Source organism: Schistocerca americana, chromosome 4 (assembly GCF_021461395.2).
Source record: "Schistocerca americana isolate TAMUIC-IGC-003095 chromosome 4, iqSchAmer2.1, whole genome shotgun sequence".
NCBI classification, from domain to species: domain Eukaryota; kingdom Metazoa; phylum Arthropoda; class Insecta; order Orthoptera; family Acrididae; genus Schistocerca; species Schistocerca americana.
In genome coordinates this window covers 793,261,704-793,276,137 of record NC_060122.1, presented here as the reverse complement: position 1 = coordinate 793,276,137, position 14,434 = coordinate 793,261,704, and positions in this window count along the sequence as shown.

Here is a 14,434-nt window from a genome sequence, read left to right as displayed (position 1 = left end):
TTAGCCTCCGGACTTGAATCTGTGTAGAAGCTAAGTGTGAATAAATCTGTATCTGAGAGAATTCTAGTTGTTTACCTACAACTATTCCATATTCCCTCACTGGTGACCCCGTTTTTGTGTAATACGCGCCCGAGTTACTGCCCGAAGGTTATTTACACGCCTACCGCGTCAGGTTTCTCCGTGATCGCGAGGGCCTATGTTCAGCTCCAGACAATGGCCTTTCAGCATTCACTGCCACCCAGATTCCAGCAACATCTCTCCTGCACTCCTGCCATCGTAGTGGACATGCCGCAAGAATCTTCGGAATCCTTCAGCCAGAACATGCAGTGGAATTCATCGAGTGCCGCCAGTTTCTTCCAACCGCCAATGGTCGTGGACTCTGGCTTTGTTAGCCTGGACCTTCCCACGTGTTCTCCACAGAGTGTTGGTCGGAACATTCGTACTCCTGTGTCGAACACACAATTCAATACAGTTCGTGGCGTCAAGCGAGGTTTTGCTACTTTGGAAAATCCAGTAGTAAATTCAAACTCGAATCAGTTCCCGCCGCGTGTGTATCCTTCCGCGCCGGCTGGTCAACAGGTGTTCAATGCTCGCCAAACAGCAAATATCACACCGAGTGTGCATCCTAGTGGACGTGTGTGGGATCCTTGTGTTGCTTCTAATCAAGTCAACAATTCTGTGCTGGACAGTAATTACTCCGACATCTACAACCAGCCCCACCACTCACGGTCGAGTGAATACTGTGTGCATAACGGACATTCACCGGCATACTTAAGCACTTGTGGCTTCTCTCCGAGCTACCACGTCAATGAGAATGCACATTTTGACTACAATCCTCACACCGTTCGAGCGTCCATCGCTTCTCAGCCGCCGCCCCCCCCCCCCCCGCCGCCCCCCCCCCCCCCCCCGGCGTCAAGTGAATTTCACGATTCCCGCATTACGGGATGCCAATAATTCGGACACGCAATCTTCTGCATGCTCTACTTCCATCTGAAGTAATAGGTGCACCTCTGCAGTGACTGCAGTGCCGAATCTGCCAAAATTACCAGACTTCAAACCCGCTCACCTGAGTTCTGGTTTAACCTGGTTGAGCAAACATTCAATGTCTGTGCTTTGGACGATGACGCACGCTTCGCCTGCCTCATGAACCATCTTCACGACTGCGTCGATTTAATTTATGATCTGGTCAAAGCACCCCCACTAGCAAGGAAGTATGCTGTGGTGAAGCAGATGATACTGGAGCGCGTCTCTAAAACCAGGAGAGAAAATGTGCGATAGCTCATTTATGAAGAGTGTCTCGGCGACAGGTCTCCGTCCCAGCTGTGGCGGTGCATCCGTCTTCTCGTCGATGAGCAAGTTATGCCTGATGACACGCTCGCAGAAATCTGGACTGAAAAGCTGCCTTTGCCTGTCCAGACTGCAATCTCTGCGTATGAAGATCGACCAGTAAATGAACGTTTACGCGCCGCCGACAGAGCATACTCCGCCAGGCAACGTGAGCTCCGTGCACTGCATTCTGGATGTGACTGCACTAAGACGCTTTCTGACGCCACGCCCTTGTCTGGTGCTGCTAATAACAAGTTTGTTAAACTAGCCGCCCTGCCTGCACCTTCAACTCCCCACAATGACAGTGCATCGGCCTTTGTGGAAGACTCTGGGGCACATACTCCATCACCTAGCAACTACCCACAGGAGCACAGGCCCGCCCAACCTTACTGTTTCTTCCACGTGAGATTCGGGGAGGAAGCTCGCAAATGCCAGTCACCGTGTTCCTACCCAAACTCCAACCGCAGGTAGGCTACAGTGCCACCTCCTGCGATGTAAACAACGGGCACCTTCCCACGTTGCACTCCGTTTCGGACAATAACAGTAAGTGTGGTCGAGTCCATGTTCGCGATTTACGATCAGGTGTATGTTTTCTGGTAGACACTGGCGCAGACGTCTCTTTGCTGCCGGTTCGCCTAGCAACCAATAAAGTGCAACCACACAAAACAGTACTTCGTGCAGTGAACTTGTCTACCCGACAGTGTTCGGGTTCCACTTTGTATACAGTGAAACTTTCGCCCGAGTGCAAGCTGGAGTGGACGTTTCTAGTGTCAACAATTGAAGAACCTATTCTCGGAATTGATTTCCTCAAGCACTATCAATTGTCACTAGATTTTGTGCAAAATACTGTGTTTTACCCCCCCCCCCCTTAAAAAACATATTCCTTTTGCATCGCCAAGTGACAGTTCGGCTAACACCAAACATGTGTGCTGTGCTAAGAAGTGTGTAAACCTATCCTTGGAGCTGCAATCTTGGACAAACAACTGGCTAGTGGAGTGCGCCAAGTCTTCGAAGTTGCGGATGGAACGTACGGAAATGCTGCTGCATCTCCGCGACATACACCACGAGTTGGCCTCCACACAACAACGCCTCGCGGCACTACAAGCAGACAACTCGTCGGCTACAGACAAGGTCAGTCCATGCCAATCTGGTGTTCCCGTGCCCGCGCATGTTAACGACAATGTTGTGAACTCTGTAAACTGTGTCAGCACCCCCTTTTGTAATGATAGGGTATGTCCGAGTGTTCATGCTCCTTGTGTTCCGAATGGACAATTAACTTGCCAAGCTCGTGGCAATGAACTACGGCCATCTGCTGTCCGGCCACGCCCACTTGTGCCTACAGCGCTCGTAGCGGCATGGCCTGCTACCAAGAACCAGTGTACCAACCTCGCCCATGTTAACACGTGTGCGGCCTTTACGCAGCCTACGAGCGGGTGGCACACCTCTACTTCCGTGCCCTCAGCGCCACAGCTTGCCCCGTCCGCCACTGCCCGCTCTGCTTCACGGACATCTGACTGTTGTGTCGCGCCACGTATTGCAGTACTCACTAATGGCACAGTTCATCGGTTACGCCTAACCGATGGGCCGCCCATACCGCAACGCCCACGCCGCCTCAAGCCGGAATTTATGAAAATTGCAAAAGAACAATTGGACAATCTGTTACAAAAGGGAATAATTGAACCTTCTTCCGGTTGCTGGGCTAGTCCTATCCTGTTTGACCAAAAGAAAGACGGTACTTGGCGTATGGTCGGAGACTATAGGCGTTTAAATGCCCGCACCATCATTGATAAATATCTGGTCCCACACATTGCAGACTTCAATCATGCACTCGCATGTGCAAAGTACTTCTCTGTTTTGGACTGTAAGCATGCATTTCATCAGATTCCTATGGCTCCGGAGGATACTGAAAAGACTGCCATAACCACTCCCTTTGGGCTGTTCCAATACAAATGTATGCCGTTTGAGTTGAAAAACGCCCCCCAAACGTGGCAGCGTTTCATCAATCAAACTTTATCCCATCTAGACTTTTGTTTCGTATACATGGACGACATATTGGTTTTTGCTTCTACTTTGGAACAGAGTGAGGAGCGTGTTCAAGTCGTGACAGATATTTTAGCAGCCGCTGGTATTGAACTGAACAATAAAAAGACTCAATTGCACCAGTCATCCGTCACATTCCTAAGTTATGTTGTGTCATCGGACGGTCTGACACCACCACAGGACAAGATCAAGCCTGTTCTCGAGATGCTACGCCCTCAGACCTGTAGGGAATTACGCAGGTTCATCGGAACAGTTAATTATTACCGGAAACATTTGCCAGCCGCTTCTGCGGTGCAGGCTCCTCTCACAGATGCTCTCGCTGGCCCACAAACTTCTGGCACCCGCCAGGTGCCATGGACACCAGACATGGACAAGGCATTTAATGAACTCAAACAGCTGTTGGCCTCCGCTGTCACAATTGCTCACCCACGGGCGGACGCCACAATGTTTATCACTACTGACGCTAGTGACAATGCTATCGGCGCAGTACTGAGTCAGACATACAATGATGTTACGACCCCCTTGCAGTTTTTCTCAAAAAAGCTAAACAATGCGCAGAAGAAATACTCAGCATTCGACAGAGAATTACTTGCAGTTTACGAGGCCGTAAGACACTTCAGAACTGATGTTGAGGGACGAGATTTCTATGTGCTCACTGATCACAAGCCGTTGGTTCCTGCCATAAAAAAATCCTGCGGCTGATCTGCCCCCATGACGCTTTCGTCACATCGATTACATCTTGCAATTTACAAATGACATTCGCTACATCTGAGGAGCAGACAATGTGATCGCTGATTTTCTCTTGCGTGTTGGTGCTGTCACAACCTTAATTGACTTAACGGACCTACCTCGGTTGCAATCAGCAGACCCCGATACCATGCAGTTAATTTCAGACCACAGCTCCTCTCTCCAACCGGTACGCTCTACTTTCCCTGGCATATCTGACTTAGTGTGGTGTGATGAATCGACTGGTACATTGCGGCCATTCATTCCTAAGCCCCTTCAACGCCAGGTCTTTGACAAACTACACACATTAGCACACCCTGGTGTCAAAGCTTCCACCCGTCTGGTAGCTGAACAGTTTGTCTGGAGAGACATGCACCGTGACTGACAGTCTTGGGCAAGGGCATGCATGGTGTGTCAACAGAACAAAGTTTCCAGGCACACTTCCCCACCTCTTGGCTGTTTTGCCCAACCACCAGGCCGGTTTCACCACGTTCATGTCGACCTCGTAGGCCCTTTGCCCCCCTCCGAGGGTTTCCGTTACTTGTTTACAGCTATTGACAGGATGACTCGGTGGGCTGAGGCTGTGCCTATTCCGAACATTACCTCTGAGACAGTAAGTCGAGCATTCTTAGATTCGTGGATCTCTAGATTTGGCTCACCTGTTTACCTCACCACTGACCAGGGGCGACAATTGGAGTCTTCAGTTTTCTCTGACTTATGTAAAATGTGTGGTATCGTCAAAATTCATACTTCTGCATACCACCCCCAAAGCAATGGGCTTGTCGAGCGATGGCATCGCACCTTAAAGTCTGCCTTGCGTTGCCATGACTCACTATGGACAGAGGCACTGCCCTTCGTGCTTCTTGGCCTTCGTGCGACTTTCAAGGAAGACCTCAAGGGTTCCGTAGCCGAGTTTGTGTATGGCCAACCTCTGGTTTTGCCTGGAGAATTAGTCACTCCGACCCCACTTCCACGGCCCTCTGAACTCCCTTCACTTCTCGAGCGGGTGCGCTTGCACTGCAGCAAAATTCAGCCGCCACCTCCAGCTGCTCATACACCTCCGCGCGTGTACGTACCGCGCACGCTAGAACCTTGTGAGTACGTGTTTCTCAGAGACGACTCAGTCAAAGCCCCGCTGCAGTCGCCCTACAAAGGCCTTACAAGGTCGTCAAACGCTCTGAGAATAACATGGATCTCCTCTGTAACCACGGTCTCACTCAACCAAGTGAAACCAGCTTTCATTGAGCCTCAGGTGAATCTCCCTGATTCTGCCCCTATTTCTCCCATTCCTGCTTCGAGCGGCCATCCATCTTCCCACACCATGCATTCGGGTATTGATTCTCCACAGCGTGCTTCTCTGCCGAGCACTGCTCCTTCTCCGCGTTCATCTAATTCGAGTGGCCAATCTTTTCGGGGCTTCACTCCTCACAGCCCTCGCAGTCGAACTGTCAGCCACTCGGATTCTACCATTGTGTTACCATCTTCGTGTGACAGCTCCTTGTCACGCCGTTCAATCCACGCTGGCTTCGGTCACGCTCCCTCGTCTGTCAGCTGATCGCCCGAGGTTGTCTCCTGCGCAGTCCAGTGCACCTGCCACCCCCCTCTTAGCAGATGCTTCCCCCTGCCATGGCTTTCCCACACCTCCCTGCATCCCTACCATTGCTCGTACAGGTGCCATCCAAGAATTCACAACACATGTGCACCCTGATGACATACATAAATTATCTGTTGTCGTAGATGGCGATACGGTGTGTGTGGTACTCGCGTGTGACAATATTGAAGGAGGAAGTGCAGAATCTCGTGTGGTGCGCCGCTTTAAATTGAGCAGAAGTGCTGCGTGTGGCAATTTGCATGCCTTTTTTAGGCCTTCTGGCAAGGTGATTCTCTGCCTGCCAGCTGACGAAGTGCTACACCTCCACTCCAGGACGGGATGTCGTCTTCAGCCGCCGGCGTCGCTTGCTGGCTTCACCGTCGACGTACTGGGTTTCACCCCCCGGTCTCCTACCTATTTTAAACACTATTAACTCGCTGACATATGGTATTGCTAAGCATTTGTCACAGATGCTAAAACCCTTGGTGGGTTACGGTCCACACCACAAGAAAAACTTGGCTGAGTTTGTGAAAGTACTACAGGGAATGCAGCTGGAAAATGAAGACCTACTAGTGAGCTTCAATGTGACATCCTTATTCACATGAGTACCAATAGAAGACTCCCTGGCTTTACTCGAAGAACACTTTGAGGATGATATCATCAAGCTTTTTCACCATGTGCTAACCACCACCTATTTCAAATGTGGTGGGAAGTTCTACAAACAGACAGATGGTGTAGCTATGGGCTCCCCCCTAGCACCAGGCATAGCCAACCTAAACATGGAGCACTGCTAAACACAAGCCAAAAGCCTTCTACAGGTATGCTGACGATACCTTTGTAGTTTGCCACATGGCAGGGACAAACTGCTAGAGTTCCATCAACACCTCAACAGCATACATGGAAATATAAAATTTACCTTGGAGATAGAAGAGAACAGAAGCTTACCGTTTCTGGATATCCTGATCACAAGAAATGTGGACGGCATGCTAGAATATGCAGTGTATAGAAAGAAAACACACATGGACCTCTATCTTAACGCCAATAGGTGCCACCACCCTGCGCAACGCAATGCTGTACTCAACACCTTAGTACACAGGGCCAGGTCCATCTGCGATAAGGAAAGTTTGCCAGGGGAATTGCAAAACCTAAAGGACACCTTCAAGAAAAATGGATACAGTGAGACAAAAATAAGGAGAGCTCTGAAGACCGACCACAAGAAGAGAGAAGAGAGACCGGATGAAGACGAAGCAATGGGCTGTGCATTCTTGCCATATGCGGGTCCTCCGACGTCCAAGATCACGAGAATTCTCAAGAAACATAAAGTGAATCTTGACCGTTTTCCACACAGCAGGAAAAATCAAAGACCTTCTGGGTTCAACCAAGGCTCCACTAGGTCTGACGGCACCAGGAGTGTACAAGATCGGATGCGAATGTGGGATGCAGTATATAGGACAGACCCAGCATTGCATCTCACAGCACCGTAGTGAACACATTAGGCATGTACGCTTGGGTCAGACCAACAAATCTGCTGTGGTGGGACATAGTATTGACGAGAAGCACACCTTCGATTTTGAGGACACGAAGAAAATATGCAGTACAAATGGATTTTGGGACTCAGTAATCAAAAAGTCCATAGAAATACGGTTACACGACAACCTAATCAACCGCGACAGTGGCTACCATCTGAGCACAGCCTGGGAGCCTGCAATCAGGAAAATCAGAGAAGAATGTTCTGTTCCACCAAGGGCCGTGGACGGAGCAGACAGAGACGGACACCGGGACTCGAACCCCTTACACGTGTCCCCACAACCACCGGCCGATTCAGGTACATCGTGCAATTCCGCGGGCACGTAATTGGCCGGCCATGGGAAGCGGAGAACGGTCCAGCAGAGATATAAGCTCGCGACCAACGATATCCTGACACTTCACCTGAAGATGATGGAGATGCATTCCATCGAAACGTTGCTACGAGACGACAATGCTACTCGGCTGACAACCTGTGAAGACTTCATATAAGTAATAGGTCTTCTATTGTCTTCTGTAGTTCCCTCCTCATCACCATCTTGCTTTAGAGCTAAGTTGTCACTCCATGGGAAAGAGACAAACCAAAAATAATATTTATTTCAAGTTGGAAATAATGTCCATGCGCAACTACGGGCAAGTACACTATCGACTATTTGTAAGATAAAGTTCACCATATCTGAAGTCAGTGGTGGTAGGGAACTCAGACTAAAATAGAGGAAAAGTTTATGAGTGAAGCACACACCACAAAAATGTTTTTAGAAAAAAACTCCAAGATTTGTCCATTAACAAGGAGAAAGAGGACTATGGCATCAGTCTGATGACACGGATTGAGAAAGGCCATGTTTGTCAAATGCTCATTGATTCAGTGCAAATTAATACACAGCCAATTATCAACTGAGTCAGGTTTACAAATGTTGATGCATTCATGAATCTTGTGCCAGCTAATTGAAAATCTATGTTACAGATCATAGGACACTTTCTCTAAGAAACTGAAACCAAATTTATATGTTTCTCACCTCTACATGTTTTGTACTTTTATGCAGCATATTGTTCACTTTTTCAATTGTGCAATGTTACCACACTATCACATATTCTATTTACACATTTTTGTATGTTGTTGTTGTTGTTGTTGTTGTTGTCGTCTTCAGTCCTGAGACTGGTTTGATGCAGCTCTCCATGCTACTCTATGCTGTGCAAGCTTCTTCATCTCCCAGTACTTACTGCAACCTACATTCTTCAGAATCTGCTTAGTGTATTCATCTCTTGGTCTCCCTCTGTGATTTTTACCCTCCACGCTGCACTCCAATGCTAAATTTGTGATCCCTGGATGCCTCAGAACATGTCCTACCAACCGGTCCCTTCTTCTTGTCAATTTGTGCCACAAACTCCTCTTCTCCCCAATTCTGTTCAATACCTCCTCATTAGTTATGTGATCTACCCATCTAATCTTCAGCATTCTTCTGTAGCACCACATTTCAAAAGCTTCTATTCTCTTCTTGTCCAAACTATTTATTGTCCATGTTTCACTTCCATACAAGGCTACACTCCATGCAAATACTTTCAGAAACGACTTCCTGACATTTAAATCAATACTCGATGTTAACAAATTTCTCTTCTTCAGAAACGCTTTCCTTGCCATTGCCAGTCTACATTTTATATCCTCTCACTTCGACCATCATCAGTTATTTTGCTCCCCAAATACCAAAACTCCTTTACTACTTTAAGTGTCTCATTTCCTAATCTAATTCCCTTAGCATCACCCAACTTAATTTGCCTACATTCCATTATCCTTGTTTTGCTTTTGTTGATGTTCATCTTATATCCTCCTTTCAAGACACTGTCCATTCCGTTTAACTGCTCTTCCAGGTCCTTTGCTGTCTCTGACAGAATTACAATGTCATTGGCGAACCTCAACGTTTTTATTTCTTCTCCATGGACTTTAATACCTACTCCAAATTTTTCTTTTGTTTCCTTTACTGCTTGCTCAATATACAGATTGAACAACATCGGGGAGAGGCTACAAACCTGTCTCACTCCCTTCCCAACCGCTGCTTCCCTTTCATGCCCCTCGACTCTTATAACTGCCATCTGGTTTCTGTACAAATTGTAAATAGCCTTTCGCTCCCTGTATTTTACCCCTGCTACCTTTAGAATTTGAAAGAGAGTATTCCAGTCAACATTGTCAAAAGCTTTCTCTAAGTCTACAAATGCTAGAAACGTAGGTTTGCCTTTCCTTAATCTATTTTCTAAGATAAGTTGTAGGGTCAGTATTGCCTCACGTGTTCCAATATTTCTGCGGAATCCAAACTGATCTTCACCAAGGTCGGCTTCTACCATTTTTTCCATTTGTCTGTAAAGAATTTGTGTTATTATTTTGCAGCTGTGACTTATTAAACTGATAGTTCGGTAATTTTCACATCTGTCAACACCTGATTTCTTTGGGATTGGAATTATTATATTCTTCTTGAAGTCTGAGGGTATTTTGCCTGTCTCATACATCTTGCTCACCAGATGGTAAAGTTTTGTCAGGACTGGCTTTCCCAAGGCCGTCAGTAGTTCCAATGGAATGTTGTCTACTCCCGGGGCCTTGTTTTGACTCAGGTCTTTCAGTGCACTGTCAAACTCTTCATGCAGTATCGTATCTCCCATTTCATCTTCATTTACATCCTCTTCCATTTCCATAATATTGTCCTCAAGTACATCGCCCTTGTATAGACCCTCTACATACTCCTTCCAACTTTCTGCTTTCCCTTCTTTGCTTAGAACTGGGTTTCCATCTGAGCTCTTGATATTCATACAAGTGGCTCTCTTTTCTCCAGAGGTCTCTTTAATTTTTCTGTAGCGAGTATCTATCTTACCCCTAGTGAGATAAGCCTCTATATCCTTACATTTGTCCTCTAGCCATCCCTGCTTAGCCATTTTGCACTTCCTGTAGATCTCATTTTTGAGACGTTTGTATTTCTTTTTGCCTGCTTCATTTACTGCGTTTTTATATTTTCTCCTTTCATCAATTAAATTCAATATTTCTTCTGTTTCCCAAGGATTTCTACTAGCCCTCGTCTTTTTACCTACTTGATCCTTTGCTGCCTTCACTACTTCATCCCTCAGAGCTAACCATTCCTCTTCTACTGTATTTATTTCCCCCATTCCTGTCAATTGTTGCCTTATGCTCTCTCTGAAACGCTGTACAACCTCTGGTTTAGTCAGTTTATCCAGGTCCCATCTCCTTAAATTCTCATATTTTTGCAGTTTCTTCAGTTTTAATCTACAGGTCATAACCAATAGATTGTGGTCAGAGTCCACATCTGCCCCTGGAAATGTCTTACAATTTAAAACCTGGTTCCTAAATCTCTGTCTTACCATTATATAATCTATCTGATACCTTCTAGTATCTCCAGGATTCTTCCATGTATAAAACCTTCTTTTATGATTCTTGAACCAAGTGTTAGCTATGATTAAGTTATGCTCTGTGCAAAATTCTACCAGACGGCTTCCTCTTTCATTTCTCTCCCCCAATCCACATTCACCCACTATGTTTCCTTCTCTCCCTTTTCCTACTCTCGAATTCCAGTCACCCATGACTATTAAATTTTCGTTTCCCTTCACTACCTGAATAATTTCTTTTATCTCATCATACATTTCTTCAATTTCTTCATCATCTGCAGAGCTAGTTGGCATATAAACTTGTACTACTGTAGTAGGCATGGGCTTCGTGTCTATCTTGGCCACAATAATGTGTTCACTATGCTGTTGGTAGTAGCTTACCCACACTCCTATTTTTTTATTCATTATTAAACCTACTCCTGCATTACCCCTACTTGATTTTGTATTTATAACCCTGTATTCACCTGACCAGAAGTCTTGGTCCTCCTGCCACCGAACTTCACTAATTCCCACTATATCTAACTTCAACCTATCCAGTTCCCTTTTTAAATTTTCTAACCTACCTGCCCGATTAAGGGATCTGACATTCCACACTCCAATCTGTAGAACGCCAGTTTTCTTTCTCCTGATAACGACGTGCTCTTGAGTAGTCCCCGCCCGGAGATCCGAATGGGGGACTATTTTACCTCTGGAATATTTTACCCAAGAGGATGCCATCATCATTTAACCATTTTTGTATATCCGTGCTATTTTTGTACTCTCCCAGTAATTTTTGTCATACTTATACATTACTAGCAATCCCAGCAGTACTTCACAGTTGCTAAATATGTAGGGGAATTGCATGTACAAATCTCCTTCTCCCTCCTCTCTCTGTGCATCTCTCCCCCAACCCCCCTCCCCCCCCCCCCCCCCCCAAAAAAAATGTCTCCTTGTCTCTGTCCACCTCCTCCCTTTTTATCCATCCACCACCTCCTTGCCCCTCTCTCTGCCCATCTTCTCCTCCCCCCCCCCCCCCTCCCCCATGTAAATTTCCTCCCTCTGCCTCCATGTATTTTTCCTCCCCTCTCTCTGTCTACTTACTCTTTTGCCCCTCTCTCTGACCTTGATCCACATTTATTGGTACTGTAAACAAAACCTCATTGGGATTTTTAAGTCAATTAAAACTAACAGGTAAACTGGTTGGGATCACTAGTATATGAGGTATGAGACAGGTCTCTCCAACTGCTAGATTTATGAGGATAGTAGCTTCAGTGACAGAATTTCATGTAGTATTAATTTGAGAATGGGTGGGATTACAAAGTTTTGGATGAATCAGATTCTGTAGTAGCATTCTAATCATATGCTGGTAAGCCATAAATACAACTTCCTTGTTTTTTGTTAAAACTGACTGCAAGGAAGAAAACAAAACAGCACATTGTTGTGGATACAGTTTTCGTTTAAAATTATATCAAAGGAGGAAGAATATACACAGCCCACTTGCATTAATGTGACCACTGCCTACAGTCAACATCAACATGCAATAACCACTCAAAGGTGGCAGTTGGGAGCACTAGCAGTGGAAGGCACATAAAGTGTGTTGGGGGGACAAGGAAAACAGAGCAGTCTTTGTTGTAATGCAGAAATGAAGCAATTCATCTGACGTCCAAAAGGACATGATCATTCGCTTTTAAACCAAACTGAAACTGTACATTTCACAGCATAGCAAAAAAAAGCATTTTTTTCTCGCAAATAGTTTTAACAGAAACCCGTACCTCATTGTTTAACAAATACATAGCCTGTGTGCTGAATTTTCATTAAAGTACTGCATAAAATTTTGAGCAAATTTGTCAAGAACCTTTCAAAAATGTTGGAAACAATATTAAACAGTGTTATGCCTGTATATCAGTCCAGATCAAACTTTTGAGGCTAGTTCTTGGGCTGATGGAAGGATTGCGGATGTGAGGGAAATGACACTGGAAATCTGTTTATGGACTTGGTGTGGGGGATAGTTCCTGCCTCTGAAGGCCTCAATGAGACCCTCAGCATACTGTGCAAGGGAGTTCTTGTCACAGCATGTATGCCGTTCTCATGTGGTGAGGCTGTATGGAAGAGATATTTTGGTATGGAAGGGATGACAGTTGTCAAAATGCAGGTACTGTTAGTGGTTTAATCTGGACAAAGGCGTGGATAGAACCATCATAGAGGAGGAGGAGGAGGAGGAGGTCAACGTCCAGGAAGGACGATCAGGTGAAGTGGATGGGAGAGAAAATATTGAACTTGTAAAGGAATGAAGATAGGCTGTCTTGGCCCTTAGTCCACATCATGAAGATATCATCAATGAACTTGAAGCATAGGTCATTGGTGTTTTGGAAGGCTATGAAGATCAACTCTAGATGGCCCATAAACAGGATGGCATAGAAGGGTGCCATGTGGATGCCCACAGCTGTGCCACAGATTTGGTTGTGTACATTTTCTTCAGAGGAGAAGTAGTTATGAGTTAGGATAAAGTTAGTAAGGTGTATGAAGAATGAGGTAGTAGGTTTGGAGTCTGAAGGATGTTGCAATGGAAACACTTCTTTGCCATGAATCCCTCCAACAAAAGCCAACAAATCCCAACATTGAACCCTACATCTTCCATTTTATATCACCTTCCAACCGTGATCCTCCTCCCTCCCATCTAACCATCCACTGGTCAACTTCTGTGAACCTTGTCTCCATTTTAGTCTCAGTATTTTTCCCTCAGTTCCTTCCTCAGAATATCGGTCTTTCAGCTGCAGAACAACCATACACTATCTTGAATAAATCCTGACCCAAGAAATCTACCTGCAGAAAAAGGTTCCACCACTATTGTTATGAAACTGAATTATCTGATTTTTCCACCTACAAGCTCTGCAAGACTGATCCCATCCCAGAATTGTAATGTAAAATCCTATCTCAGCTTAAAACCTTAGGCCCTTTTCAGAACCTCTCCTGTGAATCCATTTCCCTTCCCAACATATGACACCCCACACATCCATCTTGTACATGCTCCCCAAAATCAACATACCCAGCAATCCTGGATGCCCCATTGTGGCTGGTTATTGTACCCCCTCTGAGAGAATTTCGGCCCTCATTGACCAACACCTCCAACCAACTGCCCATAATTTAGCCTCCCATGTCAAAGACACCAGCCCCTTCCTTCACCAACTCTCCCACCATTCCCACCTCTTTACCTCCTGGATCCTACTCATCACTGTATCCCTGTATACCAACAACCCTCTGCTCATTGGGGTCTTACCACTATTGAACACTACCTTCTCCATCACCCTTCAGACTCCAAACCCACTGCCTCATTCTTCATACAGTTTACTAACTTAATCCTAACTCACAACTACTTCTCCTTTCAAGGGAAGATACACAAACAAATCCTCAGTACAGCCATGGGTGCCTGCATGGCACCCTCCTAAGCCAACCTGTTTATGGGCCATCTAGAGGAGACCTAGGAGCCTTTCAAAATGCAAAACCACTAATCTGCATAAGGATCATTGATAATATTTTCATGATCTGGACTCAGGGTCAAGACACCTGTCTTCATTTGTTTACAAGTTCAACAACTTCTCTCCTGTCCACTTCATCTGGTCCTTCTCAACCCAGCATGCCACTTTCCTGGACATTAACCTCCTCTCTCTGATGGCTCCCTCCACCTCTTTGTACAGTTTAAACCCACCAATCACCAATAGTACCTGCATTTCAACAGCTGCCATCCCTTTCACACCAAACAATTCCTCCAAAACAGCCTGACCACCCAGGAATGGAATATCTGCAGTGATAAGAACTCCCTTGCCCACTGTGATGACGGTCTCACCAATGCCTTCACAGATAGGC